At 40.5% G+C, this 12,802-nt stretch overlaps 1 protein-coding gene across 2 annotated transcripts in view; it reads right to left on the reverse strand.

Moving 5' to 3' along the window:
* Positions 1-12,802, reverse strand: part of HTR2A (5-hydroxytryptamine (serotonin) receptor 2A, G protein-coupled) — a 73,547-nt gene that overhangs the window by 7,776 nt on the left and 52,969 nt on the right. The gene's annotated exons all lie outside the window — the stretch shown is intronic.

Here is a 12,802-nt window from a genome sequence, read left to right on the forward strand (position 1 = left end):
GCAAACTCCGCCTCCTGGGTTTACGCCATTCTCCTGCCTCAGCCTCCCGAGTAGCTGGGACTACAGGCGCCCGCCACCTTGCCCGGCTAGTTTTTTGTGTTTTTTTAGTAGAGACGGGATTTCACCGTGTTAACCAGGATGGTCTCGATCTCCTGACCTCGTGATCCACCCGTCTCGGCCTCCCAAAGTACTGGGATTACAGGCTTGGGCCACCGTGCCTGGCCAATAATCCCTCTCTTAAATGCCTGGGATAAAAAGCCACCCTACAAGAGGATGTGGTAAGAGGTTACAGGCAGAGTTGTTCTGTCTGGAAGGGGGACATTAATTTGGAGGTGGAGAATCAAGCTGATCAGTTATTTAAATGGCCTATTCATCTTTACATATAACAAAAACATCCTGAATACTATTGTATACCATTCTTTTTCCATGCCTCACTCATAGTAACTGGTCAGCAAGGGTTGTAGAAAGAATAACCAGGAAGTGAAAGTAATACTCTATAAAGAGAAGAGGAAACTTTATGTCAAAACACTAGAACACACAGATAGGCTTTGTTGGTACAATAAGCAGCTCAAAAGCATGTGCCTCTACCAAGAGAGATGAAGACATGGGCTGATCTCCAATATTGTGGTCACAGCCATCTCCAGGGCATTAATTATCTGGCTGCTTTGTTTGATAATAGCTGCTTTTGGAGACCTGACATCTCCTCTCACTTGAAATTTCTGCATATAAAGCATTTTCCTTTATGAACAAAACAGTAACTTGAATTACGTGACTCTGCATTTTGTTTAATATATTTTTCTGAAGAGTGGAAAACAGCTGTCAAAATTCAATATCAGTATTGGATCCTCTGTGTAGCATTTTATTTATTTCCACTGAAACTCAGACAATAAAATGAATGGGAAACCTTGACACCCAAGAACACAAAAGCTTTGATTGGTGTCTTTCTTTCAGCATAGCTCTGCTTACTTCCTGCACATAAACTTTGCACCTCTAGTTAACATCTTACCACAGGCTGCATAAATAACTCACTTTGAACTGCCGGCTGTGAAGGACTGGCTTTATTCTTAATCTTGGACTTTTTCTGAGACGGTGTACATTTCTTGGGAAATAAGAAGATTGCCTTCCTAGCTAACCATCCTCTTGTAGGGAACAGGACAGTGGCAGTCCCTAGGGCTCTCAGCTGGAAAGGAGGTGGAGGGCACAAGTTATTTTGGGGTTCTTGTGAAAAAGATTGAAATTTGGGTTCATAGGTTTCTGTTCCCCTAAACTGCTACCTTTTCTTTGAATTTTAATGCATGCTGTAGTTTTCAAGTTATAAGAATGAATTTACTAGTAGTTTGACAGAAAACACCCCCTGTAAACACTGCAGGATAATCCTTACATTAGAGGGAAAGAAAAATTGAATATATAGGGCAACTGCCAATGGGACTCACTATCCTTCTGATACAGAGTTGCTAAATTCCTTCTAATCTGTGTATGGTGTGTTGACAAGGCAGATGTACATAAAAATGAGAGCTACACAAACATGTCAGTTACCCAAAAACTGTATGTTTCTTTTTCTCAGATTAATTCTGAATAGCTCTGATAATAAATTGCAACTTTTCAAGGTATTTTCACACATATTCATTCACTCTAAATTGACTTTTACAAAATTGTTGAAACATTACCCACATCTTCTGAAAGATATCTGAAAGATGAAAATTTCACTTTACAGATATGAAAACTTGGGCCTACCAAGCTTAAGTAATTTAGTTAGAATCACACAGAAAGTTGGGGGCAAAATCAAGACCTCTACTTAGGGTTCTTAATTCTTATGGTGGATTTTTAAAAACTGCTTATTTGTTCCTTTGAAGGTAGTTTCAAAAGTTTATGACTACCGCTGAGGTTTTTAACATTAGCTTCAGGAAGTCTATAATAGTCCTAAAATCTGAAACATTTGTATATATGTATATTTCCTTGGAGATAGATAGATCTTTCCTTAGACGAAGTTCTAGCCCCTAATATGACTAATAAGCACTCAATTACACCAACTGATATGGTTTTGTTCTGTGTCCCCACCCAAATCTTATCTTGAATTATAATCCTCATAATCCTCACATGTTGGGACAGGGACCTGGTGGCAGGTGATTGGATCACAGGGAGGTTCCCCCAGGCTGTTCTCGTGATAGTGAGAGTTCTCACCAGATGGATCTGATGATTTTATAAGAGTTTGACAGTTCCTCCTTCCCACGCTCTCTCTCACCTGCCACCATGTAAGACTCACCTGCTTCCCTTTCTGGCATGATTGTAAGTTTCCTGAGGCCTCCCCAGCCATGTGGAACTGTGAGTCAATTAAACCTCTTTCCTTTATAAATTACCTAGTCTTGGGCATTTGTTTATAGCAGTGTGGGAATAGACTAATACGCCGATGTTGCATGTACAGCAAAAACTCTCTCTCTCTCCACCCCCCACCAGTACTTGGTTGTACAACACTTAAGAACCCATCCACATCTCTCTTGTCTCAGAGGAGATTGATTTTCATCTACCATTTCCCCCCCAGACAATACGTTACAAAACCCAAAGAGAGTCTGAATCATATAATGTAATTTGAATAAATTACCAGAGTCTTGTTTTGTTGTTGGAATCACAAGTAATAAGGCAACTTCTCCTGATGACTATGTTAGTCAGCTTGATTTCATCATTCTACATTGTAGGCATTGATCAAAATATCACATTTGTACATCATCAATGATACAGTTATGATTTACAAATCAAAAATAGTATTAATAATAAAAATAAAACTTTTCAATGCCACAGAAAGTTGGGGGCAAAATCAAGACCTGCCTCTTTCTTTTTTAATGAGTGGATATTACACTATCTACCCACAGCAGTTGCTCTTTTCTAGGCTGCACATCTAGCAACATGCTCATGACTAAAGATTTATTTAGGAAAAAACTCATCTCTGTCCTACATTATTAGGCCCCATCTTAAAAGTATTGTATCCTTTCTCCCATTTGTATCAAGGGGGCAGATTTTGGAGTGATTCTCTCTGAAAGCTTGGAGAATGAGTCTTACATGTGACATGTCTCATTTCAGAGACTCTGGTCTAGAAGGTGTGGGGAAAAACAGTCATGGTGTCTGGAAAGTTAGGTTGCAGCAGGTGCACACACAATCCAGACCCACTGCAGTCAGTTCTTTTTCCTCCAGCTTCGCTTGTATGCAGCATCCTGAAGCACCTTGTCCATCATATTACACAAGAGCCTACAGTGTCCCTAATGCTCGAGCAATTACCAGCTACGCAGCCCATGCTACAGGGTCTTTGTAATCTGATTTTAACATACTTATTCGACTTTCTCAATAGTCATATGGTGTTCTCTCTCTGTCGCTCTCTTCTTTATGTTATGTCTTCAACTATTCGGGAGGATATTACCCATAGCAAGATTTTTCAACCAGTCACAGAGTGTGATTTGAGGAGCCCCAAGTCCTGCCTCCCCTCACATGTGTCTCAGTAGCTTGCTTGGTATACAGTAGTCCCCCCTTATCCTTGCTTTCCCTTTCCATGGCTTCAGTTTCCCAGTCAACCACAGTCTGAAAATATTAAATGGAAAATGCCAGAAATAAACAATTCATAAGTTTTACATTGTGAACTGTTCTAGTAGCGTGATGAAATCTTGTGTTGTCCTACTCCACCCCACCTGGGACGTAAGCCATCCCGTGGTCTAGTGGATCCATGCTGCAGATGCTCTGTGCCCATGAGTCACTTAGTAGCCATCTCAGCATATCAACTATTCTGGGATCGCAATGCTTGTGTTCAAGAAACCCTTATTTTACCTAAGAATGGCCCCAAAGTGCAAGAGTAGTGAGGTTGTCGTATTGTTATAATTGTTGTATTTTATTATTAATGATTGTTAGTCTCTTACTGTGTCTAATCTATAACTTAAACTCTATCATACATATGTACACATAGAAAAAACATAGTATATATAGGGTTCAGCACAATCCACAGTGTCTGGCATCCACTAGAGGTCTTGGAATGTGAGCCCCATTCCAAGGATAAGGGGAAACTGTCATACTGCAGTGACTCTCTTAGAATGAGAGGTCCCATTCTGTGTACCTATAATTCCCTGAAGGGTTGACTATTAACCTAAGTTCATGGTGCAGCAGCACAGAGACGCACAGCAGGGAGGACTCCTGAGGGCATAGGCCTTGGAAAGGAAGGTTGCCGTAGGAGGGAAGACACACAAGATTGCTCAGGGATGCAGGTCTGAGGGAGGTATGGTGGCTGTGCCATACTGGGCTATTCCTAAGAGCCCAGAGCACCATCGGGAAGGGGCAATGTAAACAGCTACTGAGAGGTACAGAGACTCACTTTTCATTTTTGCCCTGGACCAATTTTGATACCTTTCCTTTCCCTGAAATGCTATACCAGTGAGTAGGTGCTCCAGGATTTCTACGTAGCGGGGGCTTAGGAGTGGAGGCTGGAGGGCGTGGGCAAATAAGGCAACCTGTCTTGAGGCTACATTTGCATAGAAAACACATTATTGTACTTTAACTGTAGAATTATTTGGGACTGCTTTGGGAATCTGAAGATGGAGATCGTGTTTGCAAACCACACCCTACAGTTTTTTTCAAAACATATCTCAAGGCACATCCCTTGTAGGAAAGCTTCCCCAGATTAATTCTTTCTACAATAAGAACTATTTTTCTTACTCCATATTCCTTCAACACCTCCATAAATAAATTATACTGTGCTAGTTCACACTTTCAATATCTTAGAATTTTTCTCTAGACATGTCATTATATTCATGAGATGACAATCTCATTAACAGCAGGGATATCTTTTCCTTTCTGTATTGTAAGACATTCCAGAATCGAATGTGCTTCTGCTTATACTGGGGGCTTAGTAAATGCTTGTGGGATTGATGGGTAAACAAATGAGAGAGAGGAAAAAAAAGAGAGAGTTGGGAATTATAATACATTTTATAGACACAGCTTGAAATTACTAAATAATTTCATAATGCTTCCCTTCATGTTTGTTGGGAAAACACAGTAATGAGGCTGTCAATTAGCCACATAGGGTAGAAAAACGGAAAATGGGTATTTGTATGATACATAATTTGTATACTCTTTTGAGGGAGCCACATACAGGAATAACCAGCACATGAGCTGACCACCTTAACAGCTAAAATCACAAGGGAAAAGATCGCTGTAGAATATGGTGCCTAGTGAGAATCAGGAGACCTGGGTTTATTCCTGTCTGTTCTGACTCATATCCTGGATCTAGGCCCGTTATTTTTCACCAAGTGTCTTTCAGGTAAATTAAACAAGTATGTGTCAGCAAACTGGAGCATGAATATAGTGGGAAAATCACAGAATTTGGAATCACAAGACACAGGTTTGCCTCCAGACTCTGTTAACCACTAGCTGGGTGACCTTAGGCTGCTTAACTTTCAAGCTTCCATCTGTAAGGTGGAGATAATATAAAGAGGGCTCCTCTGATTTGCATGCAAGACTTTGGTGAAAAAGCAGTGAGGTAATGAGTCTGAATCATTTTTGTAAAGTTTTAAGATTTATTTAGACGAAAGTGATTATAATGTACTTAGCACTATGTGAGACTCTGGGTAATGCAAAAGACCTTTGAGACATTTCATGGTGTCTAAGTTTTTTTTTTAAGCTTTTGATTATGGAAAATTTTAAACACATGAAACTAGAGAAAACGGTACTGTGAACCCTATGTACGCATCACCCAAGTTCAATACAATCATGATGTCTAAGATCTCATAGGGAAAACAAAATATACACCATTGATTTAGGAAGGCAGCAGTGCAGGACAGAATGAGATCAAGAGGCAAAATAGATGACATCGATAAATTCCTGTGTTATGTCGGAGTGCGAGGCTCATTGTGGGTTGGCATCTCTGGGAAAGGCACAGGAGCTGAACCGGGCCTGTGAATGAATAGAATCTGGACAGGGATCAGGCAAGGAGACAGGAGTGATCTCTGCATCCTGGGCCAAGGTGTGCCTGGACTTGCTGGGGCTGAGGCAGTCTGTTGTCTGGTATGCAACTGTGAACTCAGGAGCAAGTGCACACATTGCTTATCACCTACCAGAAGCATCGAGCAGCTCCTCTATCTGTGATAGCGATCAGTTTTGTTCTTCATCCATCAATCAAGTAGTAATTGAGCCTACACTGAGCTAGGTACTTGAGGAATTAGAGAGGGAGAAGGTGGTTGAGTCTATAATCAGTTACTTTACAATCTAATACCTTCACTACCATTCATTAATTCATCACTCCAAAAAAAAAAAAAAAAAAAAAGGTTAGGGAGGCAGAGGATACAGAGGTATAAGCAGAAAACTAGGATCTTATAGGGAAATGTATCTGCTTCTGCTTCAGTCTGTTGTGAAGTTACATAGCATGTATCCTCTGGAAAACTCCCTACCCTCTTAAAAGGGTGACTGGGAGAAAGGAAAATAACATCATATCATAGTCATGCACCCATAAAAATGTTTCAATCAACATCAGATTGCACACATAGCAGTGGTCCCATAAGATCAGAATACGATTATAACACTGTATTTTTACTATACCTTTTCTGATACATTTAGATACACAACTACCATTGTGTTGTAATTGTCTGTGGAGTTCAGTGCAGTAATACTCTGTACAGATTTGTAGCCTAGGAGCACTAGGCTGTCCCACACAGCCTACGGGGGGAGCAGGCTATACCATCTTGGTTTGTGCGAGTATACTCTGTAAGGTTCACACAAGGATGAAACTGCCTAATGATCCATTTTTCAGAACATATCCCCTTCATTAAGCAATGCATGACTATATTTTGAAAACAGTATTGACCCCCTGGGCATCCTGAAAGGATCTTAGGGATCCCCGGGAACCTGCAGAATATGTTTGGAAAGTCACTGATATAGGAGAAAAAAGTTATTAGTTTGCAATGGGAAAGCCCAAATTTAGATCCTCTCTGGTTTTAAGCAAGTCATTTAATCTGAGTTTTTTTTTTCCCCCATAAAATGGGGATTAACAGTGTACCGTTCAAGAGATGATTATGAGAAATATAAATGAGAATTACTACCCTTATATAGTAAATATAAAATAAATACTACATAGTAAATATAGTATTGTCTAACAGCTGGCAATTAGAGAGAAGAATGTTCTACAGCCGTCCTTAATGCCCAGAGTTCTTCATTCTGTCTAAAAATCTCTGCTGTAGCTGAAACCTCCAACCACTCTTGTTTGGGGCTAACAGAAATGAAAACCAGTTTAATATTGTCTTTATATTTAGTTTAAAAATCTGTGCATTGCTTGCCACTGCACATAGGTCTCTGTTAATATGGAACCAGTTCATCACCCAAGATAGGGGTCCTGCAGAGCAAGAATGTTTCCCAGAATGGCTGATAATGGTCTCCTCAGTGAAAACTGAATGACCTCCTCTGTGGATGGTGACAATGAAGTCAAGTGCCAAGGGTGCTGAGTAACGGGTGTGCAATGTCATATTGCCTTAAAAGTACACATTGGGATTCGCAGAACAAGGACTAAAGAGAGACATCCACTGTGTACTTTCTCTGTGGGAACAAGGGTGGTCATAGGAAATCTGGGACTTTTTTTCCCACAGGTGTTGTGTTAATATGGAATCGGTTCTTTGCACAGAGGTCTGTGTTAATATGGAATCAATGCCTCACTCGAGACAACAGAAGGACCTGCCACAGTGTCACTAACATCACTTCTGTACTGGGAATTCAGTCATGCAAGCCCTGGAAACCTGATACCTCAGCTGTGCTGGCAAAAATGGGGGTGGCTGGGCTCCTCCTGTTTGTTCATTTTGCTCTTTTCCAAATTGCAGTTTTGGCAGCATGCTGCTCTTTGGTGGAACTGAGGCTATAAGCCAATGTCCTAGCTACAAAGAAGGGTGGGAATTTGAGTTTTGATTCTTGGGAATTTCCCAAAATATTGAAAAGCTAGTTGAAAGAAATGTGGCAGGCACCCACTTCGCTTGAACTACGACATGATTTGTAGCTGCTGCAATGGGGGCAGTGAGCGGGCGTGCCTCTTTCAAAGACGGTTCTGCTAGGATTCCTACCCTTTTTCGATTTCCCACTTTCCCCCTCTATGATCTTCCTCTCTTTTTCTGGCATCTCTGCAGTCAACATATGTTCAAGTGTTTAACAGTTAAAAATGAATCCATCTGAAAACATAAACTATGTACCGATAGTTATCATCTCAAATGCTTACAGGGCCAGTGTAGCAATGTAATTGAGCTACGTTTGGCAGAGAAGATGGTAGGAGGTGTGCTGCTTGGTAAACTGGATAATGCCTGAGGGCAATCAAGTTCAATACAATAAAAAACAAAACACATTGTGCAAGCCAAACAAAACAGATCTGTGGGCTAGACACATTTTTCATTATTCAATTAGCTTGGCACAGGTTTAGAGCTTTAACAACTTTCTTTTGGGTTCTTCTTTATTCCTATCTCTTATGGACTTCTCATCTTGGCCTTGCTCTTATGGTCACTGGTCATGTCCTGATCAACTGACACTATTTGTACCACAAGGCCCAAACAACTTTTTGTTTTGGTCCTAAATCCTGAGATTAGGCAGGATCTTTCTTAGTTTGGGTTTCAGATGCACGCCTCTGGGATTTAGATAAAAATTGTTATCATGCAGATAGATAAGTGCTCCTGGGCACTATTTGGGGCACAGAAAGTCCCTAACTAGCAACTTCTTCTTGTAACCCAAGCTAAACTTCTGTATCTCCCTTTTGTCTTACCCACCATTTACTTGAGCTTCTAGGATTCTAGAAGCTTCTTCACAGTTTCACTTTTTAATCCCTCAACAGTCTGGTTGGCTGAGACCTCCAAACTTCCCATCCAGCTCAGGGAAGCCCAAGATGAAGAGCTTTTGGTTTTACTATCTTTCAGCGAGTGATATGAAAACCGCTACTCTATGAGATTTCATTTGCTCCATCTCCTAAAAAGTTGTACATACCCTGAAACGTTAGTGATTTGGAGGGAGAAGTTTTTGTTTGTTTTGCAACATCGGAGAGACATTTCTATGGTTTAATTTCTGCTTGTGAAGGCCCTGTCTTACCCAGTCCGAAGTATGCCTTTAGTTTGCAGAAAGATGCACTGAGTTCAGGTTAAAAGCAGCTTTAATCAAGAAGTTTATCTGGTTGTTTTCAAGGTCTTGTACAGATTTTTCTTGAAGAGATGAAATAGAGCTTAGCGATTATCTAAGGAAGCAGCTTTCTTTTATAGTTAATGAGTCAAGGTAGAGCTGTTAAGCTCTCTGTGTAAGTTTAATGGGTAAAAAGTGGGGGAAAACCCCACATTTACAGGTGTCCACAATGTGACAGACACTGTGTAGGTCTTTACAGACATCAGCACATTTCATCCTCACAACGAACTCACGAGGAAGGAATTATTATTCCCATTTTACAGATGAAGAAAATTAGGACTCCAAGATATTCTATAACTTGGTCTAGGCCTTATACTTAATAAATGCACAAGCTAAGACTCGAATCTACATCTGATTTGTTTTCTTCTGTGTTTCAATTTTTTGTTAGAATCTGGACCTCATGAACCCTAATTTAGTGTTCTTTTCATGACATCAAAAGAGTTTTCATTGCTTTCATTTTGTAGTTCATACTTTTTGGGTTTTAAGGATTAACAGTGTTTACTTGTAAAGAACTTTGAGATGCATATGGAAATTACTGAGATCTGATATTACTTACACACGGGAAGCAGGAATAGAAATGGGAGATAGGAAATGGAAAACTAACAAAACCTCCACCCCAAGGGCTAAGCATCATCAAAGTAACTAATGAACAACTGAGATATTCAGCTGCCTCCTTGGCCTCTCAACTTGGATGTCTCCAATGGGCATCCCTAACCTTACGTGGTCACAGTAGGACTCTGGATTGCACTTGCTCACCCCCCACTTTCCTTATTCCAGTAAAAGGTCCTACCATCTATCCAGATATACAGCTTAAAAACTTAGGAGTCTCTTTCCATTATCCTGCCTTTACAAAAGACTCACCAGCATTCTAATAAGTCTACCTAATAATCTATCCTAATTTTACCTGCAAAATATACTTTTTGACCAAATCTGTCTACTTCTCTTTCTCCACTGCCATCTCTGTACTCTAAGCCACTAGGACTCCTGCCTGAATTACCACAAGACCTTCCCCACTGCCCTCAAGGGGCTCCCATCTTTACCTGTGTACCTCTGAGCCTGAGACCCTGCACTGCACTTAGAATACTATCCAAACTCCTTACTTTGGCTACAGGCCCTCAGAGATGTGGCCCTGCTGACATCTCCTTCCTCCCCTCCTCTCACTCCCTCCCTTTCTTACTATGCTTGAGCTGGACTGGCTGCTTTCTGCTCCTTCAACCCTCTAAGCTGGTTACTCCATTAGGGCCTTGGGACTTGCTATTCCCACTGCCAGGCACACACCACTCTTTATTGATATTCCCATGGCTGGCTCCTTCTTATTTGGCATCTGTGTAAATGCCCTCTCCCCAGTCAGCCTTCCTCACCCTGCCTGAGTCACTCTGTAGCGCATTTCTCTGATTTGTTTTTCTCCTTTAGCATTTGCCACTGTATGAGATTGTTTTGTTGGTCTATTTATTTGCTTGTCATCTCTCTCTTTACATGAATGTGAGCTCCATAAAACCAGATACTTTCCTAAGACAGTGCATGGCACATAGTATTTAAATGTTAAACATGAAATAAAGATTTCTGGAATAAATGAATAAGCATATGCAGAGGCCTTTGGGAACACACGCAACATAAAAAGAAGAGGAGAGAACAATTATGACTACCTAGCAGACTTCCTCATTACCTTAGTTATCTGGGCAAGGGCAAGAAATTGCTCAAATCTCCCAAATTTGGGAGACTAACAATTCTGACAAATTAGGGCTTTATAGAAGTTGAAGGTAAAGCTGGTTAATTTGAGGACTCTCCATAGACAGAGCCCTTTCTCTAATATACTAGTTAATAATAATCCTCCATCTTTACATCCTAACAGTGCATCAGGGAGGACTATGTCTTGGTTGTGGTAGTGAATAATAATCATAAAAAATAGCACAATCAAATACTTATATGGTACTTACTGTGCTCCAGGCACTATCCTAAGTGCTTTATACAGATTAGCTCACTTACTCCTCACAGTCACCCTGTGAGTTTGTGCTATTATTATCACTGTTTGCGGATGAGAAACTGGAAGCACAGAGATGTTAGGTAAGTTGCCAAATGTCACACAGTAAGTGGTGAAACTAGAATTTTGAGCCACAGTCTGGCTCTGTATTCTGTATTTTTCTATGCTCTGTAGCCTCAGCACGCTTTCACCATTAGGTATGCAGGCTTGGGGATCAAACTTCCTCACTTCAGAAAAGTTGCTGCTTGAAGAGTTGCTGCTTCATTGCTGCTCAAGGCTGGCTCTTAAATCTGGAGCCTGGAATTCACGCGGTGTCCTACCTATGAAATCTTTTTGTGGGGACAGGCCTCCTTTTATCCGTGCATGTGTTGCAGGGGCTATAAGTTTCTCATTTAGAGCCATTTACATGCTATCCGTGGGAAGACTGGCCATGGCTTCCCCTAGGAGAGATATAAAAATGAAGAAGCTATAGAAACCATCTTTTAAGAACTTAATGCTAATGAGCAGTTATCTTTTACTGCAAGTCTTTAACGCAAAACGCCAAGATCAACATTTTTTAAAATTACAATTTCCTATGCTATTTCTTGCAATGCTTATTTTGTTTCCATGGTTTCCACCTAACTGGTGTCCCCTACCTGTGCTGATGTTGAATGTTTTTCCTCCAACTTAACCTATAGATGACTTCTGGGGTGGGGGTGAGGATGGGGCAGAAACCCTTTGAAAAGGAGTGCAAAAGTTTATGTTCATATGACTACATACATTTTTCAGGAAAGAGGTAATTCTCCCAATACTCTGCAACACAAAAAAGATTCTGAATCGCTGAGCCTGGATGTACAAACACTATGTCTTGGGTGTATGTGTCTGTGTATGTGTGTGTTTCCTAGTAAAACCACAGTTTCATATCTTCATAGTTCAATTTCTTCTGCGTAGTACTTTTCTAAGAATATGGCAGGAATTTCTAATTTTAAAAGATGTTCGTTAAGAAACAAAAGTTATAGTAAAAATCTAATGTGCCAAATAGTTTATAAGAAAATGCAGGAAAAGGATAAAGAACGAGCTCCTTGATGCATTGTATATTCTGTTTCAAACATAATACACGCACAGATGCATACAGCACAAAACACACTAACTTTAATATCCTGCGGAGAAGGTAATTTGCTGGGTTACATACATGCGTGTTAAATGGGAGTTTTATTAGAATAAGTCAGACCGAAAGAACACTTTCGCACAGAATATCTGTATAATGGAAACAGGGATTTCTGAAAAATAGCTGCAGTTTTCCAGGTGACTTTACAAGGGCAGGATGGGTGTAGAGTAACTGGGAGAGACTCTCCTTTTAGAAACATTCTGGGCATGAAAGGCAGTTGTGGATCCAGCCAAATAAGCTGCAAACCTCCGGATGATTTATTTACTGCTTTTCTACATTTTGTGATAGTAATAAGGAAGGTGTTAACTCTAGCCTGCTAAATGTTTGAACCTGATGCATTTTGTAATCAGCAGAATAATGGTCCCCAAAGATGCTTACGTCTAACTCCTGGAAGCTGTGAATACGTTGTGTTATATGGCAAGGATAAACTAAAGTTGCCGATGGGAATTAAAGATGCCAATCAGCTGAGCTGGAAATAATGAGAGTGCCCTGGATTCTCCAGGTGAGCC

The sequence above is a fragment of the Mandrillus leucophaeus genome, unplaced genomic scaffold (genome assembly GCF_000951045.1).
Source record: "Mandrillus leucophaeus isolate KB7577 unplaced genomic scaffold, Mleu.le_1.0 Scaffold1002, whole genome shotgun sequence".
In the NCBI taxonomy this organism is placed as follows: Eukaryota; Metazoa; Chordata; class Mammalia; order Primates; family Cercopithecidae; genus Mandrillus; species Mandrillus leucophaeus.